Genomic DNA, 27,414 nt, shown 5'->3' with positions numbered 1-27,414 from the left:
AAGCCAACCACAGAAAAGAAAATTAGTTATTTTTTTTCCACAGCAACACATTTCAGTAATAGTCAACACTCAAATAAGATCTTTTTTAGGCTAAAAAACAGAAGAGAGCACAATGTAAACGTTGTACCTTTTGATAATTTAACTTGTGTGAAAACCAACATTAAGCAACCAGTTAAAAATACAATTGATAAGCTATATTGTTTAAAAATATTTCATCAGAATATAAGAAGTCTTTTGAATAAAAAAGAAGAGCTGCTGCTTTCACTGCAAGAAACAGATGACACAGATGGAATTATTCCTGATGTGCTCTGCTTAACTGAACATCACTTGGAAGCCACAGAAATTAATCAGCTACATTTAAATAGTTATAAAATTGATTCTTCCTACTGTCGGAGCAACTTAAGACAAGGCAGAGTGGCAATTTACACACACAATACTATTAGGTCACAAGTTATAGATGTATATAAATACCGTATTGAACAGCACTTTGAACGTTGTGCAGTCAAATTAGAGCTTGAAACACAGTTCCTGATCATAGTAACAATTTACAGGTCACCTATGGGAGGCATTCAAAAATTTCTCTCTCAGCTGGAAACAGTTCTTACTAAACTTTATAGAAACAATAGTAATGTCATCGTATGAGGTCACTTTAACATAAACTTACAAAAAATAACAACCAGAAACTATTAAAATCACTACGGTTAACCTTCAATCTCCTCCCCATGATCTCATTCCCAACAAGAGTATATGGGCACAGCAAGACCCTTATTGATAATTTGTTCCTAGATCCCACAAATTACAATGAAGTGATGACACGGGCAGTAACAAATGGTCTGTCTGATCACGACGGTCAAATGAAAACCCTAAAACATGAGCAGAAAAACAACACATGGCCATTGTAACCAAGTTAAACATGTTAGATCAATAAATGCTGAATCTACTTGCTTGTTCAGAAATAGTTTAGCCATGAACAATGGGAGGAAGTATACCAGGCTGACACAATGAATGAGAAGTTCAACTCATTCCTGAACTTATTCCTTAAACATTTTGAAGCTTCTTTCCCCCAAAGACAGATTAAAATCTAACCAACCTGTAATAAAAGTTAAGAGTGGCTAACTACTGGCATAAAAATATCATGTAACAAAAAGAGAGATCTGTATGTACAACAGAGGACTAGTACAGACCCAGCAGTAAAGTTACATTACAAGAAATACTGTAAAATTCTAACAAGTGTAATCAAGAAGGCCAAACAGTTGCATTATGCACAAAAAATTATCAATTCAAACAATAAAATAAAAACCATATGGCACATCATAAAAAGTGAGACAAATAGGAACATGAAACCTGACAATAATAAACACAAAGTTGCAGCCTCAGATTTCAACAATTTTTTTCTCTCTGTAGCTGAAAAAACAGTGAACCATAATAAACAGGCTCACACAGAAGCTATTGAACTACTTAACCACATGCAAATAACATCTAAAGTAGCGCTTCATTTCAGAAGTACAACCCCTAAAGAAATTGAAAAAACCATAAAATTACTCAAAAACTCAGATTCCTGTGGATACGATGGCATATCAAGTAGGATTTTAAAATCATGTGCAGACTTAATCAGTTATGTATTGTGCTATTTGTGTAACCAATCAATGGAAACTGGTTTGTTCCCAGATAGATTAGAATATGCAGTAGTGATGCCAATCCACAAAAGTGGAGCAAGGGATGAAATATCCAACTATCGGCCCATCCCCCTGCTGTCAGTATTGTCAAAGGTATTTGGGAGAATAGTGTATGATAGGATTTATAGTCACACTACACAAAATGGCTTACTGGCTCCTACATAGTTCGGCTTTCGTAAGGACTCCTCCACAGACAGACCTATATTTAACCTAATAGATGAAATTTTAGGTGAACTAAATTACAAAAGGTATCCAATGGGGATATTTTGTGACCTTGTCAAGGCATTTGATTGTGTAGATCACAACACACTCTTAAAAAAGCTTCCACATTATGGCATTAAAGACAAATCTTTGACTTGATTAGAGTCATATTTACAGAACAGGAAGCAAAGGGTTGTCTTAAGGGGGACAGGAACAGCATTAACATCAGACTGGGGAAATATAAAGTATGGATTCCCACAGGGCTCAATTCTTGGGCCATTAATTTTCCTGATCTACATTAATGATCTACCAATCACAATTAACAACAGAGCAAAAATAGTAATGTTTGCCGATGATACAAGTATCCTCATAAAAGGACCCAACTCCACAATGCAGGATAAAGCCATGACAGTCTCTACTCAAGTACACAAATGGTTCACTGTGAATAGCCTAATTTTAAATATTTCAAAAACCAATATGATACAGTTTCTGACAAAAAATAAAAATAATAAAGCTCCTGAAATACATGTTAACAATCACAAAATTAATGAAACCACAAATACAAAATTCCTAGGTATCCAGATATACATGTTAACAATCACAAAATTAATGAAATCACACATACAAAATTCCTAGGTATCCAGATAGACAGTCACCTAAGATGGAAAGAACAAATTGATCAGCTGGTCAAGAAACTTAACTTATCATGCTTTGAACTAAGCGCTCTCCATCAGTTAGTAGACAGAGAAATAATGTTGTTGTCATATTTTGCATATTTCCATTCTGTTCTCTCCTATGGCATAATCTTCTGGGGAAATGCTGCTGGTCTTGAAAAAGTCTTCAGAATACAAAAACGAGCAGTGAGGCTAATATATGGGGTCCCTAATGGGACATCTTGCAGAGGTCTCTTCAAATCTCTCAGGATACTTACCATCAGAGGTCAGTATATATACTCACTGATGTTATTTGTAGCCAACAACAGGGAACCATTTCAGAAAAATTGTGACATCCACAACCATGACACAAGACAGGTGAAAAATTTTCATAAAGGCTCTGCAATCCTCACTAAAGTACATAGGGGAGTTACTGAGTCAGGTATAAAGGTCTTCAATAAGTTCCCCATCAATACAAAAATTGAAATAAATAATGTACAGGTTTTCAAAAGGAAACTAAAATTATTCCTCATCAAACAAACTTTCTATAAAATGAATGAATACTTAGAGTTATGATGTACAAGAGTTGGGGAAACTGCCTAAGAAAAGCACTCCCTTAAAGATAATGTGTGATGCTGTTACTCGTAGTTTAACTGAAATTGTGGTGATAAAATGTAAATTTATCTGTTTCATTATGTGAAAATGTGAACTCCCATGTATCCCACTCTCTTGAGCATTCACTTAAACCTCTTCTTAAGGAATGCAGTTAAAACTTGTGTTCATTCAAACCATGACCATGAAGAAAATTTACTTCCTTATATATGTCAGTAGCATAAAAATATGCACTGTCACTTGTTCTATTATTTTAAACAATCACTTAAACTGTTTTTGGCGTAATGCAGGCTTTAATACTGCATTCAAGTAATTGTTCTTGTAAAATAAACCAATGTCTGTGCAATGTGATGTATAAATGTTAATGTACTACTGTAATTGCATCAATTGACTTGTCCTATATTACTTGTACACTGGCTGTATAATATGCAATCAACAGGACCAAATAAATAAACAAAATAAAAATAAAAGACACTTTACATCCATCTTCGAAACCTCCCAGTTCATTTCCTTCAGTATCTCTGTAACACTCTCCCATGGATCAAACAAACCTGTGACTATTCAAGTTGCCCTTCTCTGTATATGTTCAATGTCTCCTGTTAGTCCTATTTGGTATGGGTCCCATACACTTGAGCAATATTCAAGAACCATTCACATGAGTGATTCATAAGCAATCTCCTTTGTAGACTGATTGGACTTCCCCTGTATTTGACCAATAAACTGAAGTCTACAACCTGCTTTACCCATAACTGAGCCTATGTTGTCATTCTATTTCATATCCCTTCAAAGTGTTACACCAAGATATTTGTATGAGTTGTCCAATTCCATCAACGAATCATTGATAGTATAGTCATAGGATACTATGTTTTTTTTTTTTTTTCATTTTGTGAAATGCACTATCTGACATTTCTGAACATTTAAAGGAAGTTGCCAATCTTTGCACCACTTTGAAATCTTATGAAGATCAGATTGCATATTCATGCAGCTTCTTTCAGACAGTACTTCATCATAGACAATGGCATCATCTGCAAAAAGTCAAAGGTTACTGTTCATATTGTCTGCAAGGTCATTGATATACAACATGGACAGCAAGGGTCTCAACACACTTCTCAGGGTACACCTGAAGTTACTTCTACATCTGACAATGACTCTCCATTCAACATAACATGCTGCATCCTCCCTATCAAAAAGCCTCAGTTCAGTCACAAATTTCATTTCATATTCCATATGATCTTACTTTTGACAATAACATAGGTGTGGTACTGTGTCAAATGCTTTTTGGAAATCAAGAAAAATAACATCTACCTGAATGCCTTGATCTAAAGCTTTCAGTAAGTGGTTTGAGAAATGTGTGACTTGCATTTCACATTATTGATGTTTTTCAGAATTCGTGCTAGTTGGCATTGAGTAGGTCATTCTATTCCAGATATCTCATTATTCTTTGAGGCCAGAATATAGTCTAGATGTCAAAGATGTTGGACAGTAGTTTTGTGGATCACTTCTACTATCCTTCTTGCACATGGATGTGACCTGTGCTTTTTATCCAAGAACTGGGCACAGTTTTTTGTTCCAGTGATCTACAATAGATTATAGTGAGAAGAGGGGCTAAATCAGCTGGAAATTCAGTATAGAATCTAATATGTATTCCATTGAGCCCTGGAGCTAGGTCTGGAGAGCACAGGAAACGTACAGTATTACATTATTTGAAAGATAATGTCACAGAGACCTTGAAGTAGGAAACAGCAACTGGGCTTACCACATCAGAGGTGTAACAGCAGCTATTCAAATTACTGACTACGTGAACTCGATATGATCATGTTGTGTAGCCAATAGCACCCCTTAACATCATGCCAGGTGCTGGGATATATGATGATGACAGGTGCATTCTAACAACATTCCTTCTCCTCACAGCCTTCACACTTCGATATAACCATCATGATGCTGTACACAGAACTGAGACCCATCTGAAGAGGCAACATGGTGTCACTGTAGTCTTCACTGTTGTCACTGGGTGCACCACTGTTGGCATGCCTCTCTCTCTGCTGCTGCATCAGGGGAAGTTGCCATACAGATGTCATGACACTATCTGTGCAGATACATATCTTGCTGCAAACAAGTCCTTTTCCTGAGTCAGGGTACATGGCACAACTTCACAATCCTTCACAGTCTAATGAACAATTTATTTATTTTTATTTATTTATTTATTGTTCCGTGGGACCAAATTAAGGAGAAGTCTCCATGGTCATGGAACGAGTCAATACATGAAATTATAACACGATAGTAGACACAGATAAAATGAAATCCAAGAAACGTATTCAGGCAACAATTTGTAAGTTTAAATAAGGAAAATCAACAATGTAACACTGGAATTTGCTTAATTTTTCAGCTCTTCCAGGAGCTCCTCAACAAAATAGAAGGAATGAGCCGTGAGGAAACTCTTCAGTTTAGACTTAAAAGCGTTTGGGCTACTACTAAGATTTTTGAGTTCTTGTGGTAGCTTATTGAAAATGGATGCAGCAGAATAGTGCACTCCTTTCTGCACAAGAGTCAAGGAAGTGCATTCTACATGCAGATTTGATTTCTGCCTAGTATTAACTGAGTGAAAGCTGCTAACTCTTGGGAATAAGCTAATATTGCTAACAACAAACGACATTAAAGAAAATATATACTGTGAGGGCAATGTCAGAATTCCCAGACTCTTGAATAGGGGTCGACAAAAAGTTCTCGAACTTACACCACATATAGCTCGAACAGCCCGTTTTTGAGCCAAAAATACCCTTTTTGAATCAGAAGAATTATCCCAAAAAATAATACCATATGACATAAGCGTATGAAAATATGCGAAGTAGACTACTTTTCGTGTTTAACTGTCACTTATTTCAGATACTGTTCTAATGGTAAATAAAACAGCATTTAGTTTCTGAACAAGATCATGAACATGGGCTTTCCACAACAGCTTACTATCTATCCGAACGCCTAGGAACTTGAACTGTTCTGTCTCGCTTATAATATGCCCATTCTGTCTGATCAAAATATCAGTTCTTGTTGAATTGTGATTTAGAAACTGTAAAAACTGAGTCTTACTGTGATTTAGCATCAAATTATTTTCCACAAGCCACGAACTTATTTCATGAACTACATTATTTGATAATGTTTCAATATTACACACAAGATCCTTCACTACCAAGCTGGTGTCATCAGCAAACAAAAATATTTTTGAATCACCCGTAATACTAGAAGGCATATCATTTATATAAATAAGAAACAGCAGTGGCCCCAGCACCGATCCTTGGGGAACGCCCCACTTAACAGTGCCCCATTGGGACTGAACATCACTACCACTCTCAATACTGCAAAGAATCACCTTCTGCTTTTAAAGTAAGCTACTCCCCTTACTCCATAATGGTCCAACTTCTGCAGTAATATTTTGTGGTTAACACAGTCAAAAGCCTTTGTTAAAAGAAAACACCTAGCATTCGCAACCTTTTATTTAATCCGTCCAGAGCCTCACAGAGAAAAGAGAATATAGCATTTTTAGTTGTTAAACAATTTCTAAAACGAAACTGTACATTTGACAGCAAATTATGTGAATTTAAATGCTCCAGTAACCTTATATATACAACCTTCTCGTTAACTTTAGCAAACACCGATGGCATAGAAATAGGTCTATAATTGTCAACATCATCCCTGTCTCCCTTTTTATAAAGTGGCTTCGCTACCGAGTACTTTAATTGGTCAGGAAACTGACCACTCCTAAAGGAAAAGTTACAGATATGGCTAAGTACTGGGCTAACATACATAGAACAATACTTCAGTATTCTGATAGATACCCCATCATATCCATGGGTGTTCTTGGTCTTTAGTGATTTAATTATTAACTCAATCTCCCTCTTGTCAGTGTCATGGAGGAGCATTTCAGGTAACAGTCTCGGAACACTTTTTTCTACAAGTGCTATATGATTCCCTGTTGGGACTAGGTTTCTATTTAGTTCACCTGCTATATTCAGAAAGTGATTATTAAATACTGTACATATATGCGACTCATCAGTAACATGGACATTCCCACTACACACTGATTCTGTATCCACTACCTGTCTCTGCAGACCAGCCACTTCCATTACGACTGACCATATGGTTTTAATTTTATCTTAAGACTTAGCTATTCTGTCTGCATACCACATACTTTTTGCCTTCCTAATAACTTTATAAGCACCTTACAATACTGTTTGTAATGGGCTGCTGCATTTAGATTTTGACTGTTTCTAACGTTTTGATATAACTGACACTTTGTTCTACAGGATATTCTTATCCCTCTAGTCAGCCACCCAGGCTGCTTGTTTGTGCTAGTACCCTGTTTTGAACGTTCTAATGGAAAGCAACTTCCAAAGAGCATGAGAAAAGTCTTGAGGAAAGCATTATATTTATTGTCTACTGTATCAGCACTATAAACATCTTGCCACTCTTGTTCCTTCATAAGGTTTACAAAGGTCTCTACAGCAACTAGATCAGTTTTCATAAGAAGTTGATAACTATATTTAAAACGTGTTGCAGCACAAAAATCTTTTAGAGCTAAAACTTGTGCATCATGATCTGAAAGGCCAGTCACTTTTTTGCTAACAGAATGCCCTTTAGTAATGAGGAATGAACAAAAATGTTGTCTATGGTTGTTCTACTGTTCCCTTGCACTCTCGTTAGAAAGAATATGGTTTGCATAAGATTATATGAATTAAAGAGGTCTACCAGCATCCTTTTCCTTGCACAATCACTTATACAATTAATATTGAAGTCACCACATATAACTAACTTTTTGTATTTCCTATAAAGTGAAACAAGTACCTCCTCTAGCTTTAGCAAAAATGTTGTGAAATCAGAGTCTGGGGATCTATAAATAACAACAGTTAGAAGTTTAACTCCACTAAATTTAACCACACCTGCACAACATTCAAACACCTTTTCAGTGCAGTACTTTGAAACATCAATTGACTCAAATGGGATACCATTTTTCACATACATGGCTACTCCCCCACACCGCAAAGAGCTCCTAGAAAAGTTTCCAGCCAACGTGTATCCTGGTAAAGCAAGCCTATGAATTATCTACTTATTTAAGAAGTGTTCAGATATACCAATAATTTCCGAGTCAACATCTATAAGCAGTTCACTAACTTTATCTCTAATACCTTGTATATTTTGATGAAATATACTGATTCCCTCATTACTCAGATACCTAAGCTTTGTCGAAAGTGGTTTCTTTGTTAGAGAGACTTCCATTAAGCAGGAATACCTATCAGAAATACATTTGTCCTTTCAGACACTAGTCACTTTTGGCCACTGAGGTCCAACACAGTATTGAATACTGACCTCCAGAACTCATCAATTTCACATTTAAAAGACAGTCAAGAGCTTTAAACAATGCACACATCATTATTGTGGGATGATAAACCATAGTCTCTATAGGCCACCATTCTGCTGATGCTAGGTTGCAAAACAAACTGGTAGACTTTTTCCATTCTTACATAAGGTATAACATGATCTTCTCACAAGTAAACAATGTTAAATGGTATTTCTGGATGAGAAACCTGTGGCTACAGAATGTAGATGGCATTTCTACTGTGTGCAGTTGCCCTGAAATGCTAATCAATTACATATCGAAACAAGTACTACACTTCATGTCAATCTGATGTTTGCAGATGCCACCTTTATGGTGTTGCAATTTTAATAGTCAGCAGTACAGATGGATATACCAATGCTGTGTGCAGGAGAAAATCACTGCAGCGATGGCAGAAGCGCAGAAGGCTTACGAGGCGGCCCAGGTGCAGGCTAGGGACAAAGTGGAGCAGCTGCAGCACATAATAGAGGAGTTGAAGCAGAAGTATTCTGGAGAGGAGCAGCGACAGTTGCAGCAGATAGAACAGATGGTGCAGCGTGCCCAGGAGGAGCTGCGCACGGGTACCGAAAAGGGCCTGGAGCGCGCCAAGGCGCAAGTGCAGGCTGCCAGCGAGCAGTTGCGGAAGGGGTCTGACCGCACTACAGCAGAGTGGAGGAATGCCATCGCCAGGGCCACTGGCAGCACCATACAGGTCCCCAGTATGATTCCTCTCACACTGTCTTATCTAAGGTTGCCAGATGTCCCTGTTTAGGTGATGCTGCTGCTACAATTAAATCTTCCAGGGATACATACCAGGTGGTTATAACTAAAGTGCAGATACTTACGGAGGTCCAATGTGGGCTGTAATTATCGTGTGGCAATGAAACATAGTAGATATGCTAATGTGTTATTGTGGAACTGATTTCTGCTGGAAAACAAGTTAGTTCCAGTTATGGTCACCAGGTGTATATCTGGTGCTGTATACCATTTGTTTGATGGTATGACGTACACACTGTCATTTGACAAGGCACAAGATGAATGAACAATACGGCTGTCGAGAAGAGAGGCTGTGGGCTGTTAGTGAAACTGTTTTATGTTAATGACAGCAATTGCAGTGCTGCATTAAGAGAGTGTCACTGACTGGAAGATCTGAGGGAAGGACCATTGACATTAAATGGTTTAAAGAACATAATAGTGGTGAGCTTGGTGTAGCACCTGGAAGAGGAGGGCATCCTATGCTGGTGCAAGTTGTTGACAGAGGTTGCTGTTGTTGTAGCTGACAGTGCAACACGTGCACTGGGTAGTACTAGTGCTCAAGTAGTGTCAGAAGAATTCTCCATCCTACGGTCGTGAGTACAGAAACTTTTGCGGTGTATTTTCCATATGGTGCGGCAACTGAAACTTCATGATTCACAGCAACATTCTGAATTTGCTCTTTGGCTCCTGACATGGATCAAAGTTAAAGACATTTGGCTAGGTGATATTTTATGGAGTGATGAGATACTACAGTGTACAATGAATACACGTAACTGCTGAATGTGGCGTACTGTAACCCACGTGTTGTGCACATAGAGCTATTGCAATCACCATATGTGACAGTGGGATGTGGATTCACAAGTGTCATTATTTTCAACCCATTATTCTTTGAAGAGAATACATCCAGCGCTTACCACACTGTCTGCATACTATCAACATCTCCTTATGCAGCATATCATTCCTTCTCTGGAAGAGTGCAAGTGTGTGTAAACCACTGTTTTCGTACAAGATGGGGCAACACCTCATGTCACTTGTACAATCGAAGATCTGTTTAATGCAGCATTCCATGAAAATGTTTCTAGAGATTTTCCAGATGGCCTGCAAGATCAACTGATCTGAATCCATGCGGCTCTTGGCTCCGGGTATATCTAAAACAACACGTTTCTCAGGGCCACATCCAATCTCTGCCTGATCTGAAGGTTAGTGTACAGGAACATGTTGTTCAGATTCCACTGCTACTGCTAATCATGTCATTTTAGGGATGCAGCATCTCATAAACGTCTCTGGTACTCATATTGAACAAATTTTGTAAGTGGTGGTTAATAATAAAATCAATGTTATGACTTTATCACTTGTTTGACCTTTATGCCCATGTCGTATTCCTAATTCATTGTGTTGTGTCTAGACAAGACAGCCTAGACACAATGAGAGGAAGCCGAAAGGCACGCGCTTAAACTCACGCAGGCTGGCGTGAGGTCTGAAACAGGATACGTAATGAATGCTATAAAGAAAAGTACGTAGCTTCTGGAATACTTAACTTTAATCCACATTTGTAGAACATCGCTCTTGATGATACATTAATAGAATCTCAATATCACTTGAATACGGCGCCTTGCTAGGTCGTAGCAAATGTAGCTGAAGGCTATGCTAACTATCGTCTCGGCAAATGAGAGCGTAATTCTCAGTGAACCGTTCCTTGCAAAGTCGGCTGTACAACTGGGGCGAGTGCTAGTACGTCTCTCTAGACCTGCCGTGTGGTGGCGCTCGGTCTGCAATTACTGACAGTGGCGACACGCGGGTCCGTCGTATACTAGCGGACCGTGGCCGATTTAAAAGCTACCACCTAGCAAGTGTGGTGTCTGGCGGTGACACCACACGTTGCTTACTGAAACATTCCTATATGTCCTTCTTGCATACATAGCACTAGACTTGCACCTAGTGGCAAAAATTGGAACTATTTTTTTCAGTGTAAATTGGTTTCACATTAACGCATTAGAATATTGATCAAGTTTCACAGACATAAGATAATTACAGCCTACTCTGGACCCTGTGAGTAACTGCACTTTAATTATAATCACCTGGTATAATTCCCAATCAAACCAAAACAGGTAATGTTTCACATAATACAATTTATTCATTCTGTGAATATTTAAATTGGGAGACAGTCTTGTATACATAACTGAAATATTCAGATTTTAGTACGTCTGGCAAACTTGGGCGCATGAACCATGTCACTGTAACACTTTAAGAATAGAATAATTGTAGGATAAATATTTCCTTTTTAAACCTGTGTGGAAATTGTAGCTTTACAGGAGTAATTTTAGAAAAAAAATCACGACTTTGTTCGCTTTGGAAGAGACAGATGTGTAAGAAATCTCGACTACGTTAAAAAAATAACAAAAAATTCTGGTAGTCCTGATCCAGACATGCTATTACAGAGCTGTTATTCATGGTTGTACAAGGAAGACGTAAAAAATTCTTGGACTGACAGAGAAAGTCTATGTTTTATAGACAGAAAGTATTTTTCGACCTAGCTTTGTCTTAGATTGTACGCTTTGTCCATTCTAATTCACAAGATTCCGTCCCTCAAGTTCGATTCATGGAGGTAGGGGAACACCGAGAGGAATGGGACATTATTTAAATTATTCATTCTCATTCATTTCCAATAGACTCTACAACAAAGTCAATGATAGATAATGGTACATCCATCTTTGATGCACATAAATTCACGAAAATAGACAGCACAATTCATCTCAACAACGATTTGTGAAGTGTGCTGTAGGTTAGTGCCAATGTCCCACACTTTCCTTACCTGAGGGAGGAATGGGACAGAACTAGGGAGGTATGGGACTGTATCGTACAGTGCTAGTTTGTCAAGATTCTGTTGAACATATAACTTTTATTGGTCTACAGCACTACCGGTACTGTACATTATGCATTGAAATATTTACAGAAAATGTATACAAAGATTTCACACCTTCAGTGCTTCCACAACAAATGGGGTTGGTAACTTCATTAAAATGTCTTTTTCAACTGGAAAATATAATTTGGAAACTCCACTTTTTTCTGCATGAATGTAATTTCGACTTCATTGTTTGGATCACACTTAATTATTTTCCCAACATAATAAATCACAGTTTTTGTTTTGTTTTGCAGAAAACCTTACACGAACAAGGTCTACATACTTATCTTCACTGAATTGTCTTCCCAGTCTATTTCTTCCATTTCATCTTCCTCAGAGCTCATGGACATGTCAAGATCATCATCAGTGTCTTCATAATTGGCATCCTTCTGATGATTCAGAATCGTCATCAAGTGCTTTCTTTGGTGAAAGATTTCTTACAACTTCAGCCACTTTAGGCCTAGGGCTACTTGGTTTTTCTGATTGCTTTGTTTTCCGTTCACATGCTAATCTATCTGCCTCTGCCTTTTCCAGAGCACTTGTTAAAATCCGACTTTTGCGACTCTTCCCTCCTCTTTTAGCTTCTGTTCGTAGTTCTGCTTTGGGAAAAGGATGAACCTATTCAGACTTATTGCTTGCATCAGTGAAGAAATGCCAACTATGCATTCTTTTTTAAAAATTCGGCCTCAGTGAAGGGTTCACTGTTATATGGATATATGCCAGATTTCCTAAATCCAAAAGGAATAGTATTCTGTGTGACAGCCAAAAGATGTGCTTGTCCAACCAGCTCACCTGTGCAATAGGTGGAAATAGTTTTTCCTGGATGATTTAGTAACCAGTCTTTACAAATTCTGTAACTTTTAACTGGAGCAAACACTGACACGTCAAGAGGCTGGAGTCAGTGGCTACAATGTGGTGGAAAGGTTAACAAAATAACTCCATTTTCCTTTGCTGTAATATTAACATCTGCTCTACATGGCTCTCGTGATTATCCAAAATTAGTGGTATAGGTTGGCTCTTGCTGCACTTGGTATGGTCAGTTATGTGCTCTAAACACTGCTTGAGAAGAACACTGGACATCCAACCTGTCCTGCTAGTTAGTGCAGAACTTCCTGGAGCAGTACACTTTAGCCGGCCGCTGTGACCGAGCGGTTCTACGCGCTTCAGTCTGGAACCGCGCGACCGCTACGGTCGCAGGTTCGAATCCTACCTGGGGCATGAATGTGTGTGATGTCCTTAGGTTAGTTTGATTTAAGTAGTTCTAAGTCTAGGGGACTGATGACCTCAAATGTTAAATCCCATAGTGCTCAGAACCATCTGAACCATCAGTACACTTTAAAAAGAAATCTTTATACCTAATTCTCGGAAAAATAAAAACTGGAGGCAAAGGATTCCCAATGGCATTTACAGTGAATAATGCCATAATCTGCTCCCCTCTTTCTGCAGATGTTACCTGACCTACTTGTTTTTCACCACGCTTTGTAACAACCTGAGGTGATGTATTGACTGTAGATATCTCTGTTTCATCGCAATTGAATATACAATTTATTTATTTATTCTTTGCCCATGGACTCCAGCTGAAAATCCAGCTGAGAGTATTGGGTGTGTCAATCTAATGTAAGTTCATATTTTTCATAAACAGACTTGAGATTATTTGAAAAGAGATCAACATCTGCTTTGTTACAGCTTGTTGGTCACCCTAAACTTGTTGCTTCTGGGGTACTCAACGATAGTTCCTTGTGTCGTCCCATAAAGCCTTTGAGCCAATCATGTCCTGCCATTGTTGTTGCTTTCCAAGATTTAGGGATTTTGCAGTGTAAAGCACAAGCATACTGGACCCATAATGCATTCTACTGGCAGTCAAAAGATACTCCACTAGTGCTGACTCCTGATCTTTGGAAAATACCAAGCCACATACCAAATTGCATTGAAAGACAATGCTCTCCTTATCGTCTGCTTGGGAATATTGCTGAGGATGACGCTGAAGTACTGACCTGGAGAGCCCAAATCATTTTGCCACTTGTCTTATGCTATGACCCTTGTTGACTTCAATTATAGACTCTAAAATGTGACTCTTAGCTGGAGCCATCCTGTCAGGGAACTTTTTGATCCACTTATGGGGCATTATGTCCTGTAAGTATCACACAGTCAATGTTTAAGAACAGTAAATCTCATAATGATTATAGTGGGAGGAATGGGACAATATCCCACTCCTCCCTAGACAAGATATCCCAGTCCTCCCTTAGGAACACTTTAATACATAAAGAGTCAAAAACATAGCCTATGAAGCTACGAAATTTTATTTACTGATTCAGGAACATAACAAACGACCCCACATTTGAATTCATATTTTCAAGTCACTCTAAGTAATAAATACTTAAAAAACAGTTGATATGTTGCCTGTGATGAATTCTTACCTTTTAAGAGCGAAAATCGATTATGTTATCTCCTCACCTAACAACATGAGCTTCGTTGACCATGCTGGAAGGGGAACTGCATCAGACCAGCACCATCTGGTGAGGAGGTATTGAACTAACAATTCAAACGAAATAGGCGGGAAATTTGAACCGTCCCATTCCTCCCACAGTCCCACTCTTCCTCTATGCAAAAGAAACATCTACAGATTCTATAAGCTCTTCATTTCTTCAACACACCTACTAACAACAGATGTCTTTGGAAGTGGGAGTATGTGGGAGAGGCATCGACTCCCGTTTCAAGGCGGCTTCCATTGTGGAACCACCTTAAAAGATACATTAAAATATATTTTTCGACAATGTATTATAGTATTTATATTATGAGAAAGTTTTTCGAATATTTTCCGCACAGACTTAAATAATGACAGTTTTTACAACTATGAAAGTTAAGAAATGTTTTTCAGCCAGGTAGTACTTAAGTCTGTGTCTTGAAATGATGATTAGCATTTAGCTTGGGGTCGTGGTCTGAGTGGCAGTATAGTGGACAAAACTTCACACCGTTGACTAGATAGACAATGTTTTTCCGGAAAAAGGCCAGGACTTCTGCTATTTACAAGCCATTTTTTGTTCCTAAAAGAAAACAACAATCTTCTGTAAATATTTGTAGGGTACAAGAGAATAGTACATAAATTGTACTGTAATGTTCCGTTTCATACAGCCCCAGGGTCCTTAGGCAACTAAAGAAAGACAAATGCAGTGCTTCTTCGTAATGCTGCTGTAATTTATAGCGCTACAGATGCTCCCATTTGTAAAAACCGTTCTACAAACCAACACAGACAATTACGACTCACTTGAGCTTTCACAAAATCCCTCTGAGCTGAACAGTAGGCCTACAACTTACTGGCCGCTTGACATGCTGTGATTGCAGTGGGTAACACAAACGAGACAGAATGCCATGACCACTGTGTTAGAGAAACTGAGTGCAAGCGAGTCATACCAACGTACACGTGATTTTCGTATTCTTCAGCTTATGAAATTTCCTGGCAGATCGAAACAGTGTACTAGACCGAGACTCGAACTTGGGACCTTTGCCATTCGTGGGCAAGTACCCTGACGGCTGAGCTACCGAAGCATGATTCACAACCCATCCTCAAACTTTACCAGTGCTTAATTTGCTACCTTCCAAACCTCACAGAAGCTCTCCTGTGAAACTGCAAGACTAGATTCATGGAAGAAAGGATACTCTAGAGACTTGGCTAAGCCATAGCCTGGGGGATGTTTCCAGAATGAAATTTTCAGTCTGCAGCGGAGTGTCACTGGTATGAAACTTCCTGGCAGATTAAAACCTTGTGCCAGACCAAGAGTCGAACTTAGGACCTTTGTCTTTGTCGGTGACTGCTCTACTGACTGACCTACCCAGACATGAGTCACGGCCTGTTTTCACAACTTTACTAACACCAGTGCCTCGTCTTGGTCCAGTGCACAGTTTTAATCTGCCAGGAAGGTCCCTATCAGCTCACACTCTGCTATAGAGTGAAACTTTCATTCTGGAAAAATCCCCCAGGCTGTGGCTATGTCATGTCTCACAATATTCTTTCTTCCAGAAGCTGTCTAATTTGATGGGAAATCAACAGAGTGCCTGGACCTTCACTCTCAAATTCCTGTTTTGTAATTCTCTGTTGTGCTTCACAAATAATTAATTGACAATTAATATTAATATTTTGTAGTCTTAGAAACATTTTTATTTTGGGGGATTGCAAATTCGATTGTCTGTAGAAAAGGCATACTAAGTTTGTAAACCTCTTGCTAGAGTGCATTGCCATATGGCAGTATAAATGCCACCATCTAGTGAACGCTTCATGTACTATTACATGAAATAACGGCCTGAAACCTGTGTCATTACTTTTAATAGGTATTAAGTTCTTGCATATTAACAGCATTGGTTTGGTTGGTTGGTTGGGTTTGGAGAAAGGGACCAAACAGCGAAGTCATTGGTCTCGTGGGATTAGGGAAGGCCCTTTCAAAGGAACCATCCCAGCATTTGCCTGAAGCGATTTAGGGAAATTACAGAAAATCTAATTCAGGATGGCCAGACATGGGTTTGAACCGTCGTTCTTCCAAATGCGAGTCCAGTGTGCTAACCATTGCACCACCTCACTTAGTGTCTTGACTTGATAAAGTAAACTATTTAAGATAATTCTTGCTACAGTAACTTAAGGTGTATTTTGATTGTTTGCACAACATGTTTTGAGATATAATTGAAGGGTATAAAAATCGACAAGACTCGAAAATTTATCGACGTTGGTAACAGACTCAAAGTCACTTTCTTATTATGGAAAGCCTTTTTACTCCAAATGATGTTACAGACAGTGCAAATGTGCAGTGCTTCAGGACAGAACTTGATAAATTACTTGGGACTGGGGCTGACTGATTGTCATCAGGAGCTCCAACATTAAGGCCCAAGTACATAATGAAGCATTTTGTCAAACTTTACTATGTTTGCCAAACACTTGACCATGTATGATGCTCTTTGAAGTGTTTGTCAAGCGTAAATCACACTTGGCTTGTTTGCGAGAAATTTGGTAGACGGAAAGTTTGACAAGATGGTGTACATTATTTGTGTCTATGTTTCACCACATCTGTTTTGTGAAAGATAGTTCTATTACAATTTATCTCACTGTATCAACAGTTTTCACAACTATGGAAACTACGATCAAGGAGGGCAATGACCAAAATGGCAGAGGTGTCACATCTTTCCCAGTCATATGCTACAGAGAAAGAGGTTATGGGCAAGACCAATATATAAGTGGGAATGCAATGAAATAAAAAAAATCGAAGTTCTCCTGTTCTTCCACTGATGATGTGGGCTATGTGTTCCCATGTTGCGGCATTTTAATAAACTGTCATTAGAGGACCAAGTAGATGAGAATAAATTTTTGCATAGTTGTGTGGCAACTACAATGTCAATAGCATTGAGTTTTGGAAATACGGAAGCTGAGAGGGGTCAATTTCTTGGACAGGCAGACTTTCACACATAAAGGGACTGAGTTACAGAACTTCTTTGTGGTCTCTGGCTCAGGCTATCTTTGGACTTATTAATGTTGATGTTACTTGCGTCAATGTGCTTGTTCAGGTTTAGGAATAACAATGTAGTTAATGTGTGTTTATATGGTGTTGATCCTACTTAGTGCCAACCACCAATGCATTTATTCTTCTTTTTCGGTGTGAGGGCGAAGTATCTCTAATCAAATTATTAAAAGTTTGACTGTCCACCCATATAAAGTTGATGTAATCATCAGGTTCACAATGTAACATTTCGATTAAAAGTTTTCCATGTCTACAGTTACCTGGATCAGCGTTTGTTTTCTTCTCCTCCTCCTTGAAACATAGTGCCAGAGACAATGTTAAAAATACTGTATCTGCACTTTAGCCATTCTCACTACTGTCAAAATACTCGTGAAAATGAATAGCATCTTCTTCAAAGTGAGGTTAAAGCGACTGGGGCACATTTAACAGATAAGTTTGCTCGTTTACAGGGGCCTGTAAGCAGATGTGTGAAGTCCTTAGGTAATTAGTAGGCAGATCTGGAAAGAAAGTCACTGTAAACTCCACTTGGCAGTAGATCTTGTCCAAGATGTGGAGGTGGTCTGCCAGCAGCGACTGAGTGTACTGGGTGCACCTGGCTTACACATAATGGCTCATGGACAATGAAGCCTGGCTTCAGAGGCCATCTTCACTTTCTACAGATAGCTGGCTGCTTTGATGAAGACAGAGAGCCACACTCACAGGATGGAAGCAGAGCTACCATTTTGCAGCATTGTTCTAAAAACCATACCAACAGCCTGGCCACAGTGGTAACACCGGTCCCCATCAGATAACTGAAGTTAAGCTCTGTCGGGCTTGGATAGCACTTTGATGGGTCACTGTCCAGGTCTGTTGAGTGCTGTTAGCAAGTGGAATGCACTCAGCCCTTGTGAGGCCAATTAAGGAGATATTTGACTGAGAAGTAGCGACATCAGCCACGAAAACTGACAACAGCTAGGAGAGCAATGTGCTGACTGCATGCCCCTCCATATCCACATCTGATGATGCCTAATGGCTGAGGATGACACTGCGACCTGTTGGCACCATTGGACCTTCAGTGCCTGTCTGGATGGTGTTTATTTTGTTCGTTCCCAAAATCGAAATCGATCGTCTGGTTTGGAGGCGAGTAGAGAGTTAAACAAGAAACTCGGGCGATTCTTCGACAATCCCAGATGCTGAGTTCTAGACTTCTGCTATCGGATGGAGGACAGTAGGACCCTCCTCCTCCCATCCCCAGCCTCTCCCTTGATAAGTCAGGTGTGCACTATGTGCAGGAAGTGGCTATTATGGTATTGGAGTATATGTGGATGTGTGGCGTGCACATGTGGATTGTTTTGGACAGAAACATCCTTCCACGCTTATCCAGTAAGATAAATCCTTACTTCAGACACGGAGGAATATGATTCCCATTAATTAAAGAGAGTTGCATTCATTATGGCAAATCGGCGAAAGAAAATGTTGTGTCCATAGAAAGGTCATAAAACTATTCATGCTTATAAATGGCAACATCGCCCATGTAGGCCTAATACTAGTGACGGAAATCTGTCTGAAATAAAAAATTAACAACAATGAAAGTTTAAACTTCAGTTAGACTGTATACTGCAAAGACTGGTTGAAAGGCAATGGTGGAGCCCTGTTTTTAAAAGAAAATCTAGTGTGGAGGAGAAATAATTAGAGTGAATATAAGTGTTAAAGATGGGTCAAACTTGGTCATCGGTTGGTTTTATAGACCCCCTTACAGTGCTGAGCATCAATGCAACAAATTCAAGAATATTATACAATACACTTTGGACATGTATGTGCCAAGCAAGGTTGGGGGGATTGGAAAGACCTACTTTCGTTTGACATCCATGTTAGAAAGCTGCTATGAAAGCAGAGAGCTTCACTGCAAACTTAAACGTCGCCAGATACTCACACACATACAAAAACGAAACCAAAATTAGCTTAAGGAGAGCCTTTCGATAATCATACAATGAATATGGAAGTAAAATTCTGTTCAATGAATATGGAAGTAAAATTCTATCTGCCGACTTGATAGAGAATCCTATGGAGTTTTGGTCTTACGTTAAAACAGTGAACAAATCGAAACTATCTAGAACCACGGCTACATATATAGTCCACAGGCCACTATATGGTGTACTGCAGAAGATACCTTGTGCCAGTTCTAGTTTTTCCCTTACATGATCCACATGTAGAGGAGCAGGGAGAAAGTACTGTTTACCAGGTGTCCCTCCCAAGAGTCATCAGCCACATTTTGTCTGATGTTTCAGCAGGTATTTGCAATTTTGTTTTTTTTCAGTGTGTAGCTGGAGTCAGCTCAAACACGCACATTTATGCAACGCCCGTGTCAACGCAAAGCTTTGGTTTGTTTTCCATTACAAACCAAATGATTTTTAAAGTGGAATTTTACGTGCCCCTTCGATAGAGCAGTCCCAAATTAGTTTAGTGTGATATCTGTTTTGTCGATGTGTGTTAACAGGGACATTAAAACATGGGAAGCAACCAATACTAGAGTAGTGACTAATCAGTACTGCTGCATGGCGGCCAAGGCGATGCTGTCAGTGCTGGAATAGTGGTAATCTTTATATTTTACTGTCTCTGTTAATACGTATTGGTAGATCGAATATCGACTAGACTAATTTGCGATCGACCTATCGAATGGACATGTAAAATTGCAGTGTAAAAATAATTTCGTTTGTAACGGGCAACAAACTGACACTTCTCATTGACACTTGCTGTCGCATGAAAGACATGATAAGCAGCATTCGTTTGGGCTGAGTCCAGCTACTCATCGCTATAACGCAATTGCAAATATCAATGAAACACCTATGAAATTATGAGCCCTAATTTCTCTGTCTTGTTTGTTCAGACCTTGAGCAAAATGTACATTGGCGGCAGTAGAATTGTTCTGCAGTCAGCCGAAAATGACAGTTCTCTAAATTTTCTCAATAGAGTTTGTCTTCCTTCCAGGGATCCTCATTTGAATTTGTGCATACACTTTATAACCACAATTCATTCATTTATTCATTTGAATTTGTGCAGACACTTTGTAACCATAATTCATTCATTCATTCATTTATTGAGCAACCATTTTATCATATACACTCCTGGAAACTGAAATAAGAACACCGTGAATTCATTGTCCCAGGAAGGGGAAACTTTATTGACACATTCCTGGGGTCAGATACATCACATGATCACACTGACAGAACCACAGGCACATAGACACAGGCAACAGAGCATGCACAATGTCGGCACTAGTATAGTGTATATCCACCTTTCGCAGCAATGCAGGCTGCTATTCTCCCATGGAGACGATCGTAGAGATGCTGGATGTAGTCCTGTGGAACGGCTTGCCATGCCATTTCCACCTGGCGCCTCAGTTGGACCAGCGTTCGTGCTGGACGTGCAGACCGCGTGAGACGACGCTTCATCCAGTCCCAAACATGTTCAATGGGGGACAGATCCGGAGATCTTGCTGGCCAGGGTAGTTGACTTACACCTTCTAGAGCACGTTGGGTGGCACGGGATACATGCGGACGTGCATTGTCCTGTTGGAACAGCAAGTTCCCTTGCCGGTCTAGGAATGGTAGAACGATGGGTTCGGTGACGGTTTGGATGTACCGTGCACTATTCAGTGTCCCCTCGACGATCACCAGTGGTGTACGGCCAGTGTAGGAGATCGCTCCCCACACCATGATGCCGGGTGTTGGCCCTGTGTGCCTCGGTCGTATGCAGTCCTGATTGTGGCGCTCACCTGCACGGCGCCAAACACGCATTCGACCATCATTGGCACCAAGGCAGAAGCGACTCTCATCGCTGAAGACGACACGTCTCCATTCGTCCCTCCATTCACGCCTGTCGCGACACCACTGGAGGCGGGCTGCACGATGTTGGGGCGTGAGCGGAAGACGGCCTAACGGTGTGCGGGACCGTAGCCCAGCTTCATGGAGACGGTTGCGAATGGTCCTCGCCGATACCCCAGGAGCAACAGTGTCCCTAATTTGCTGGGAAGTGGCGGTGTGGTCCCCTACGGCACTGCGTAGGATCCTACGGTCTTGGCGTGCATCCGTGCGTCGCTGCGGTTCGGTCCCAGGTCGACGGGCACGTGCACCTTCCGCCGACCACTGGCGACAACATCGATGTACTGTGGAGACCTCACGCCCCACGTGTTGAGCAATTCGGCGGTACGTCCACCCGGCCTCCCGCATGCCCACTATACGCCCTCGCTCAAAGCCCGTCAACTGCACATACGGTTCAGGTCCACGCTGTCGCGGCATGCTACCAGTGTTAAAGACTGCGATAGAGCTCCGTATGCCACGGCAAACTGGCTGACACTGACGGCGGCGGTGCACAAATGCTGCGCAGCTAGCGCCATTCGACGGCCAACACCGCGGTTCCTGGTGTGTCCGCTGTGCCGTGCGTGTGATCATTGCTTGTACAGCCCTCTCGCAGTGTCCGGAGCAAGTATGGTGGGTCTGACACACCGGTGTCAATGTGTTCTTTTTTCCATTTCCAGGAGTGTACAATGATATAGGAGTTGTCATGTTACATTATATGAGTTTGTAATTATACAGTAAATTAATAACACAGGCCTACGGTAGTAAAACATATATAAATATATATCTCATGCAGCGTATAGTAGGCAATAACAAAACAAACAATGGTACCGAAAAGGAGAATGGTATGGAGAAGGGCAAAATACAAAACGCCTTTTCCCAAAACCAGGAAAGATTGCACTGTAGCCCCTCCTTAAATCATCAGACAAACGTCAGAATGACAGATATCGAGATAAGCGACACAGGATTGGAAAGTCACTGATATCGCTCAACAACAGAGGGGCTGCTGGACCTTCTGACCGTCACCACCCTCTTGTAACCCAAAGCTGATTTTAGCGGTTGGTCTCATTTTCACAACACTTGGCACGCTGAGATAGTGACACACTGCAGATACAGGTAGCAACGGTAGAATCTGAATATATATATATATATATATATATATATATATATATATATATATATATATATATATATATATATATATATATATATATTTGCAGTCATATCGCTTTGCAACACAAAAGTAACATCAACCACCTAGCTAACAGAACAAACACATAACTTGTACTCCATCCTCGCTCATCAAACACGTAAACTGCTCAAACTGCTCTAACAATATGTAGCAAAGAAAATACTATCATATGTCGATCTATTTCTGTAAAATCATCTCTTAAACATACATTTCAAAAATAAAGTGCTAATAATTGTTTATCGTTGCTCATCTTTTTAAGAAGTCCCTAATCATTATCGTAATTACATCAAGTGTTTATATACGTTGACGTTTATACATTTTCTTATAGCTATATGGTCGTGGATTTATGGGTTTTGAGTCATCAACTTGGGAATCGGTCATTTCATACGATACCAGATCGGTTAGTACATTTATCTCACCATAAGCAGTTCCTTCACAATCTAAGAGGATACCTTTACGATTCGGCACAGAGTATGCGAAAGAACTTTCCTCTCTTCTAGAAGTAGTGGACTGTAGATTTCTAGAGGAACGAAGCGTTCCTAATTATTGGGAAAAATTGCAATCATTCCAGTTTTCAAGAAGGGTCTTCGATAAGATGCACAAAACTGTGAGCCTATATCTCTGATGTCAGTCTGTTGTAGAATTTTGGAACATGTTTTATGCTCGCGTATTATGACATTTCTGGAGACCGAATATCTCTTCAGTAGGAATAGCATTGGTTCCGAAAACAACGATTGTTTGAAATCCAGCTAGCTTTGTTCGTCCCCGAGACAAAGAGAGCACTGGATACCAGCGCCCACTTTGTTGTCATGTTCCTTATTTCCGAAAGGATTTTAATACAGTTACACACTGCTGCCTAGAGAACAAAATACGAGCATAAGGAGTATCAGATCTGCTGCGTGATTGCAGTGAATACTTCCTAGTAAAAAGCACACAGCTTGTCATTCTCAAAAAATGGCTCTGAGCACTATAGGACTTAACAGCTATGGTCATCAGTCCCCTAGAACTTAGAACTACTTAAACCTAACTAACCTAAGGACACCACACAACACCCAGTCATCACGAGGCAGAGAAAATCCCTGACCCCGCCGGGAATCGAACCCGGGAACCCGGGCGCGAGAAGCGAGAACGCTACCGCACGACCACGAGCTGCGGACTTGTCATTCTCAATGGCGAGGAATCTTCAGATGTAAAAATAAATAATAGCGTACCCCAAGGGAGCATTATAGAACTATTACTTTTCACAATATACAGGGTGTTTCAGCAGAGCGGCTACAAACGTTCAGGAGAGATAGAGTACACCAAGACATTGGAAAATCACATAATGCATGGTCGGAAATTCTTCCCTGGAGCGGTAGTGACATAGTGACGATACGGAACATAAGAAAGGAAGGACACAAGCAGGATGAGAAAACATGTTTATTATGCTTAGTATAGTAGACATCAAGAAATAAGAACAAAGGCAGAGAACGATTGTCATGAAAGAAGGTGTTCGCAATTACGATCCCGTACCGTGATCAGATCCTCCATGCAGCGGAGATGTGAAGTCTGTGTCACGGTCCGTGGTTGCAATTGCGAACACCTTTGACGACGATCGTTCTCAGCTTTTGTTCTTGTTTCTTGATTTCTGCTATACTAAGCATAACAAACTTGTTTCCTCACCCTGTTCGTGTCCTTCCCTTCTCGCCACATCAGCACATTTCCCACTTACCGCGAGAGGTCGCCTTACCATTTGGCTATCCGTGCACTACTCACGACCAGCTGATGGTAATCATTATTCGCAATTGCGAAATCATCTGATGTGTTTTGTGACGGCTGTGGTCGCCGCATTGCATTGCCATCAGAATAACACAGGCACTGGAATGTTGTAAATTCGTATGATGTTGGGGAAGTTATTCTGTATACTCTTGAATCCTACCTGAATAACAGACGGCAGACTGTATTAGTGGAAGGAGCAAACTCAGGCGAAAGGGACTTACAACACAATATGCCACAGGGATCTATAACAGAGTAGTTAGAGACATAGCCTCCATCAGGCATGCCTTGAGGTTTGCGGATGACAGAACCTTGTTTTCAAAAGGGGAGAATATAGGTCAGGCTATTCAACAAGCAGAAAGGCCTTTCATTGAGGCCAACACCTAGTTTGTCATGAACAAGATGAAAATTAATGAAGACCAAATGCAGGGGATGACATGAAGGGCTTGTTTCAATAGTGGTACAAGTCCATTTTTATTCATTTCGAGATACAGAGTCCTAAAGTTAAATGAGCGCTGAAAAATCTGCAGTTGAGATACTAGAAATATTCAAGTATATGGTTTCTTGCTAGAGAAGAACCTGTCTTTCTGTCTGTTTGGATCATTAATTTCAGAAGCATTATAGGCAGAAAAGTGGAGGTAATGGACTTGTACCACTATTGAAATAAGCCCTTCATATGAAGCCTTAGTGATAATGCAGAGCTAGGTGACATAGCAGCAGCTAAACTCAGGGCGAAAAATTGATAATAATTTAACCTGGCAACAACACCATGAACATTTATGTTTCAAACTTTCACGGGGCCTGTATCTGTTCAGGGAACTAAAAAGTATAGCAACAGAACAGTGTCTACTAAAAGTTTACTATGCAATATTCCAAAGTCGCAAGTGACATCAGCTATGGGCTGCTGCTGTTGGGCCAATCTGCAGCCTACAAAATGTGCTTTTGTTGCAAAGGAAAGCAAAGACGGCAATTACGTAAAAAACTGACCATAGTAACCAGGTACCTTATTCGCACAAAGAAAAATACAGAACGAGAAATGAAGTTCATCAATACAACATTTGCAATAAAGTCGATATAGACAGCCCAAGACATCGATTAACAAAGACACAAAACAGTTTCCCAATAGTGACCATAAAGTTGTTTAATGCACTACTTAAGTATATTCAGTCGTTACCAATGGAGCAATTTAGAATTAAAATTTTTGTGCAGATTAGAAAAAGCAACCTTAGTACAGTTTTATGGAGTTCTTCTCTGGTGACAGAAGTGTGTAACTGAGCTGCAACTCAGTGCCGTGACAATAAAACTTGGTTCATACACGCAACTAATGTGGTGCCACAGCTTGTGGGTTTCTGTAGTGGCACGCCACAAATTCTAGGTAGTTGCACAGCTTTGAACATGGCGAGAGTTGAAATCATATGGGCGAATTTGCATGTTATAGCGCATTTTATGGCATTAAAGCTGTGACAAGAGTTAAATACATGGAAGACGAAATCCAAATGTTGGATCCAAAAATAGGTGTTGTGGGGACCAAAAACACTTTACAAAAGAAATAATACTTAGAGATGAAAAAATGCTATCTGGAAGGGCAAACTAATGGCTGACATGTAAATATTATCTACACACACACCACTCTTCCCAGATTTTAGAATCTTATTGTATTCATTGGTGTAGGCATTTCGAATAACTAATTTTTAGTTTAACTGTTGCCATATTACACTGGGGAGCTATTTCCAGCATATCATGACGACGAATCATGCCGTTTGTATGACTCACTTTTTTGGTTATATATATTAAGTTTATTTAGTTGTCCATCCAAAAGTATTGTATAATAGTGGTATACATCATTGGCTTGCAAATATTGCCCACACACACACTGCCTCAGAAAATCAAACAGATTGCTGTTCTCCTAGTTACAGAAGCTGCAAAAGTGTACCTGGCGACCATTGTTATCACTTTTTTCAGTAATAAAATCGAATGGAGTTCAGCAGCAATTACTTCACGGTAACTGCAACAGAATACGCGTGTTTATAAATACTGCCACCAGGGTGCAGTGGTGGAAGGAAAGTGGCGCAAAAAAGTACAAAGAAGTTGAACTTTTTGTGGCATGACAAAAGTTGCATCGCTTAAGCTGCGCCACTAAAAAGAATAATTCACACATGCAACTGCACTGCAACTGCAGTATGCCACTAGCTGCGGTGACACCTCCATTGTGTGTGTGAACCCAACTTAACAGCAACTCTGTTATTTAACTACACTATGCTATAGTATTGATTTTATAGTTGCATTGTTATTGCAAATTATATTCTACTCTAATTCTTAACTTTAATATATTTATAGTAGCCATTTTAGTATCATAGTTTAAATTGCAATATTTTATTCATTTTATCTATTTAACGTTACTGTGGTGATATTACTGTAATCTTGATACAGTCTGTCTAGCCATGGCTAGTGAACGATATAGAACAATTAATAAACTGAAACCACGAGCTGCATTTGTGTTTGAGTCAGAGAGTACCACACGTAGTGAACAATGTGAGTGTTCCGTAAATTCGTACAATTCTTACGCCAAACCTGTCATTTCTCATTGCCAAAGCACCTTTGTGGGAAGCGGAATTGTTTTTTCTCTCTCTCTCTCTCTTTTTCTCCGAATTTTTCATCTAATTTTCACAAAAGACTTAAACGCTTCAGTTATTGTTTTACCCTCTCAAAAGTAATCAATAAGAACGAACCTTCTTGCACCCCAGAAAAACAAAAATTGGTCCTGACCCCTCTTGTATCTCAAAAAGAAAGTGGCCACAACTTTTCCAGCGTGTTAAATCCACTTTGATTTCTTTAATTGGGGTTTTGCTTCTGCTGTAAGTTGTGGATCCATGTCTCATATGCACCAACAACATGTCTCACAGAAAAAGTCTTACTGTTTTTAAGACGGTCTGAAGAAACGGTTTCGTTGAATATGGTATTCTGC

This window comes from Schistocerca cancellata, chromosome 2, assembly GCF_023864275.1.
Source record: "Schistocerca cancellata isolate TAMUIC-IGC-003103 chromosome 2, iqSchCanc2.1, whole genome shotgun sequence".
Taxonomy (NCBI): domain Eukaryota; kingdom Metazoa; phylum Arthropoda; class Insecta; order Orthoptera; family Acrididae; genus Schistocerca; species Schistocerca cancellata.
The sequence above is the reverse complement of the archived record's forward strand: the minus strand, read 5'-3'. Positions refer to the sequence as shown.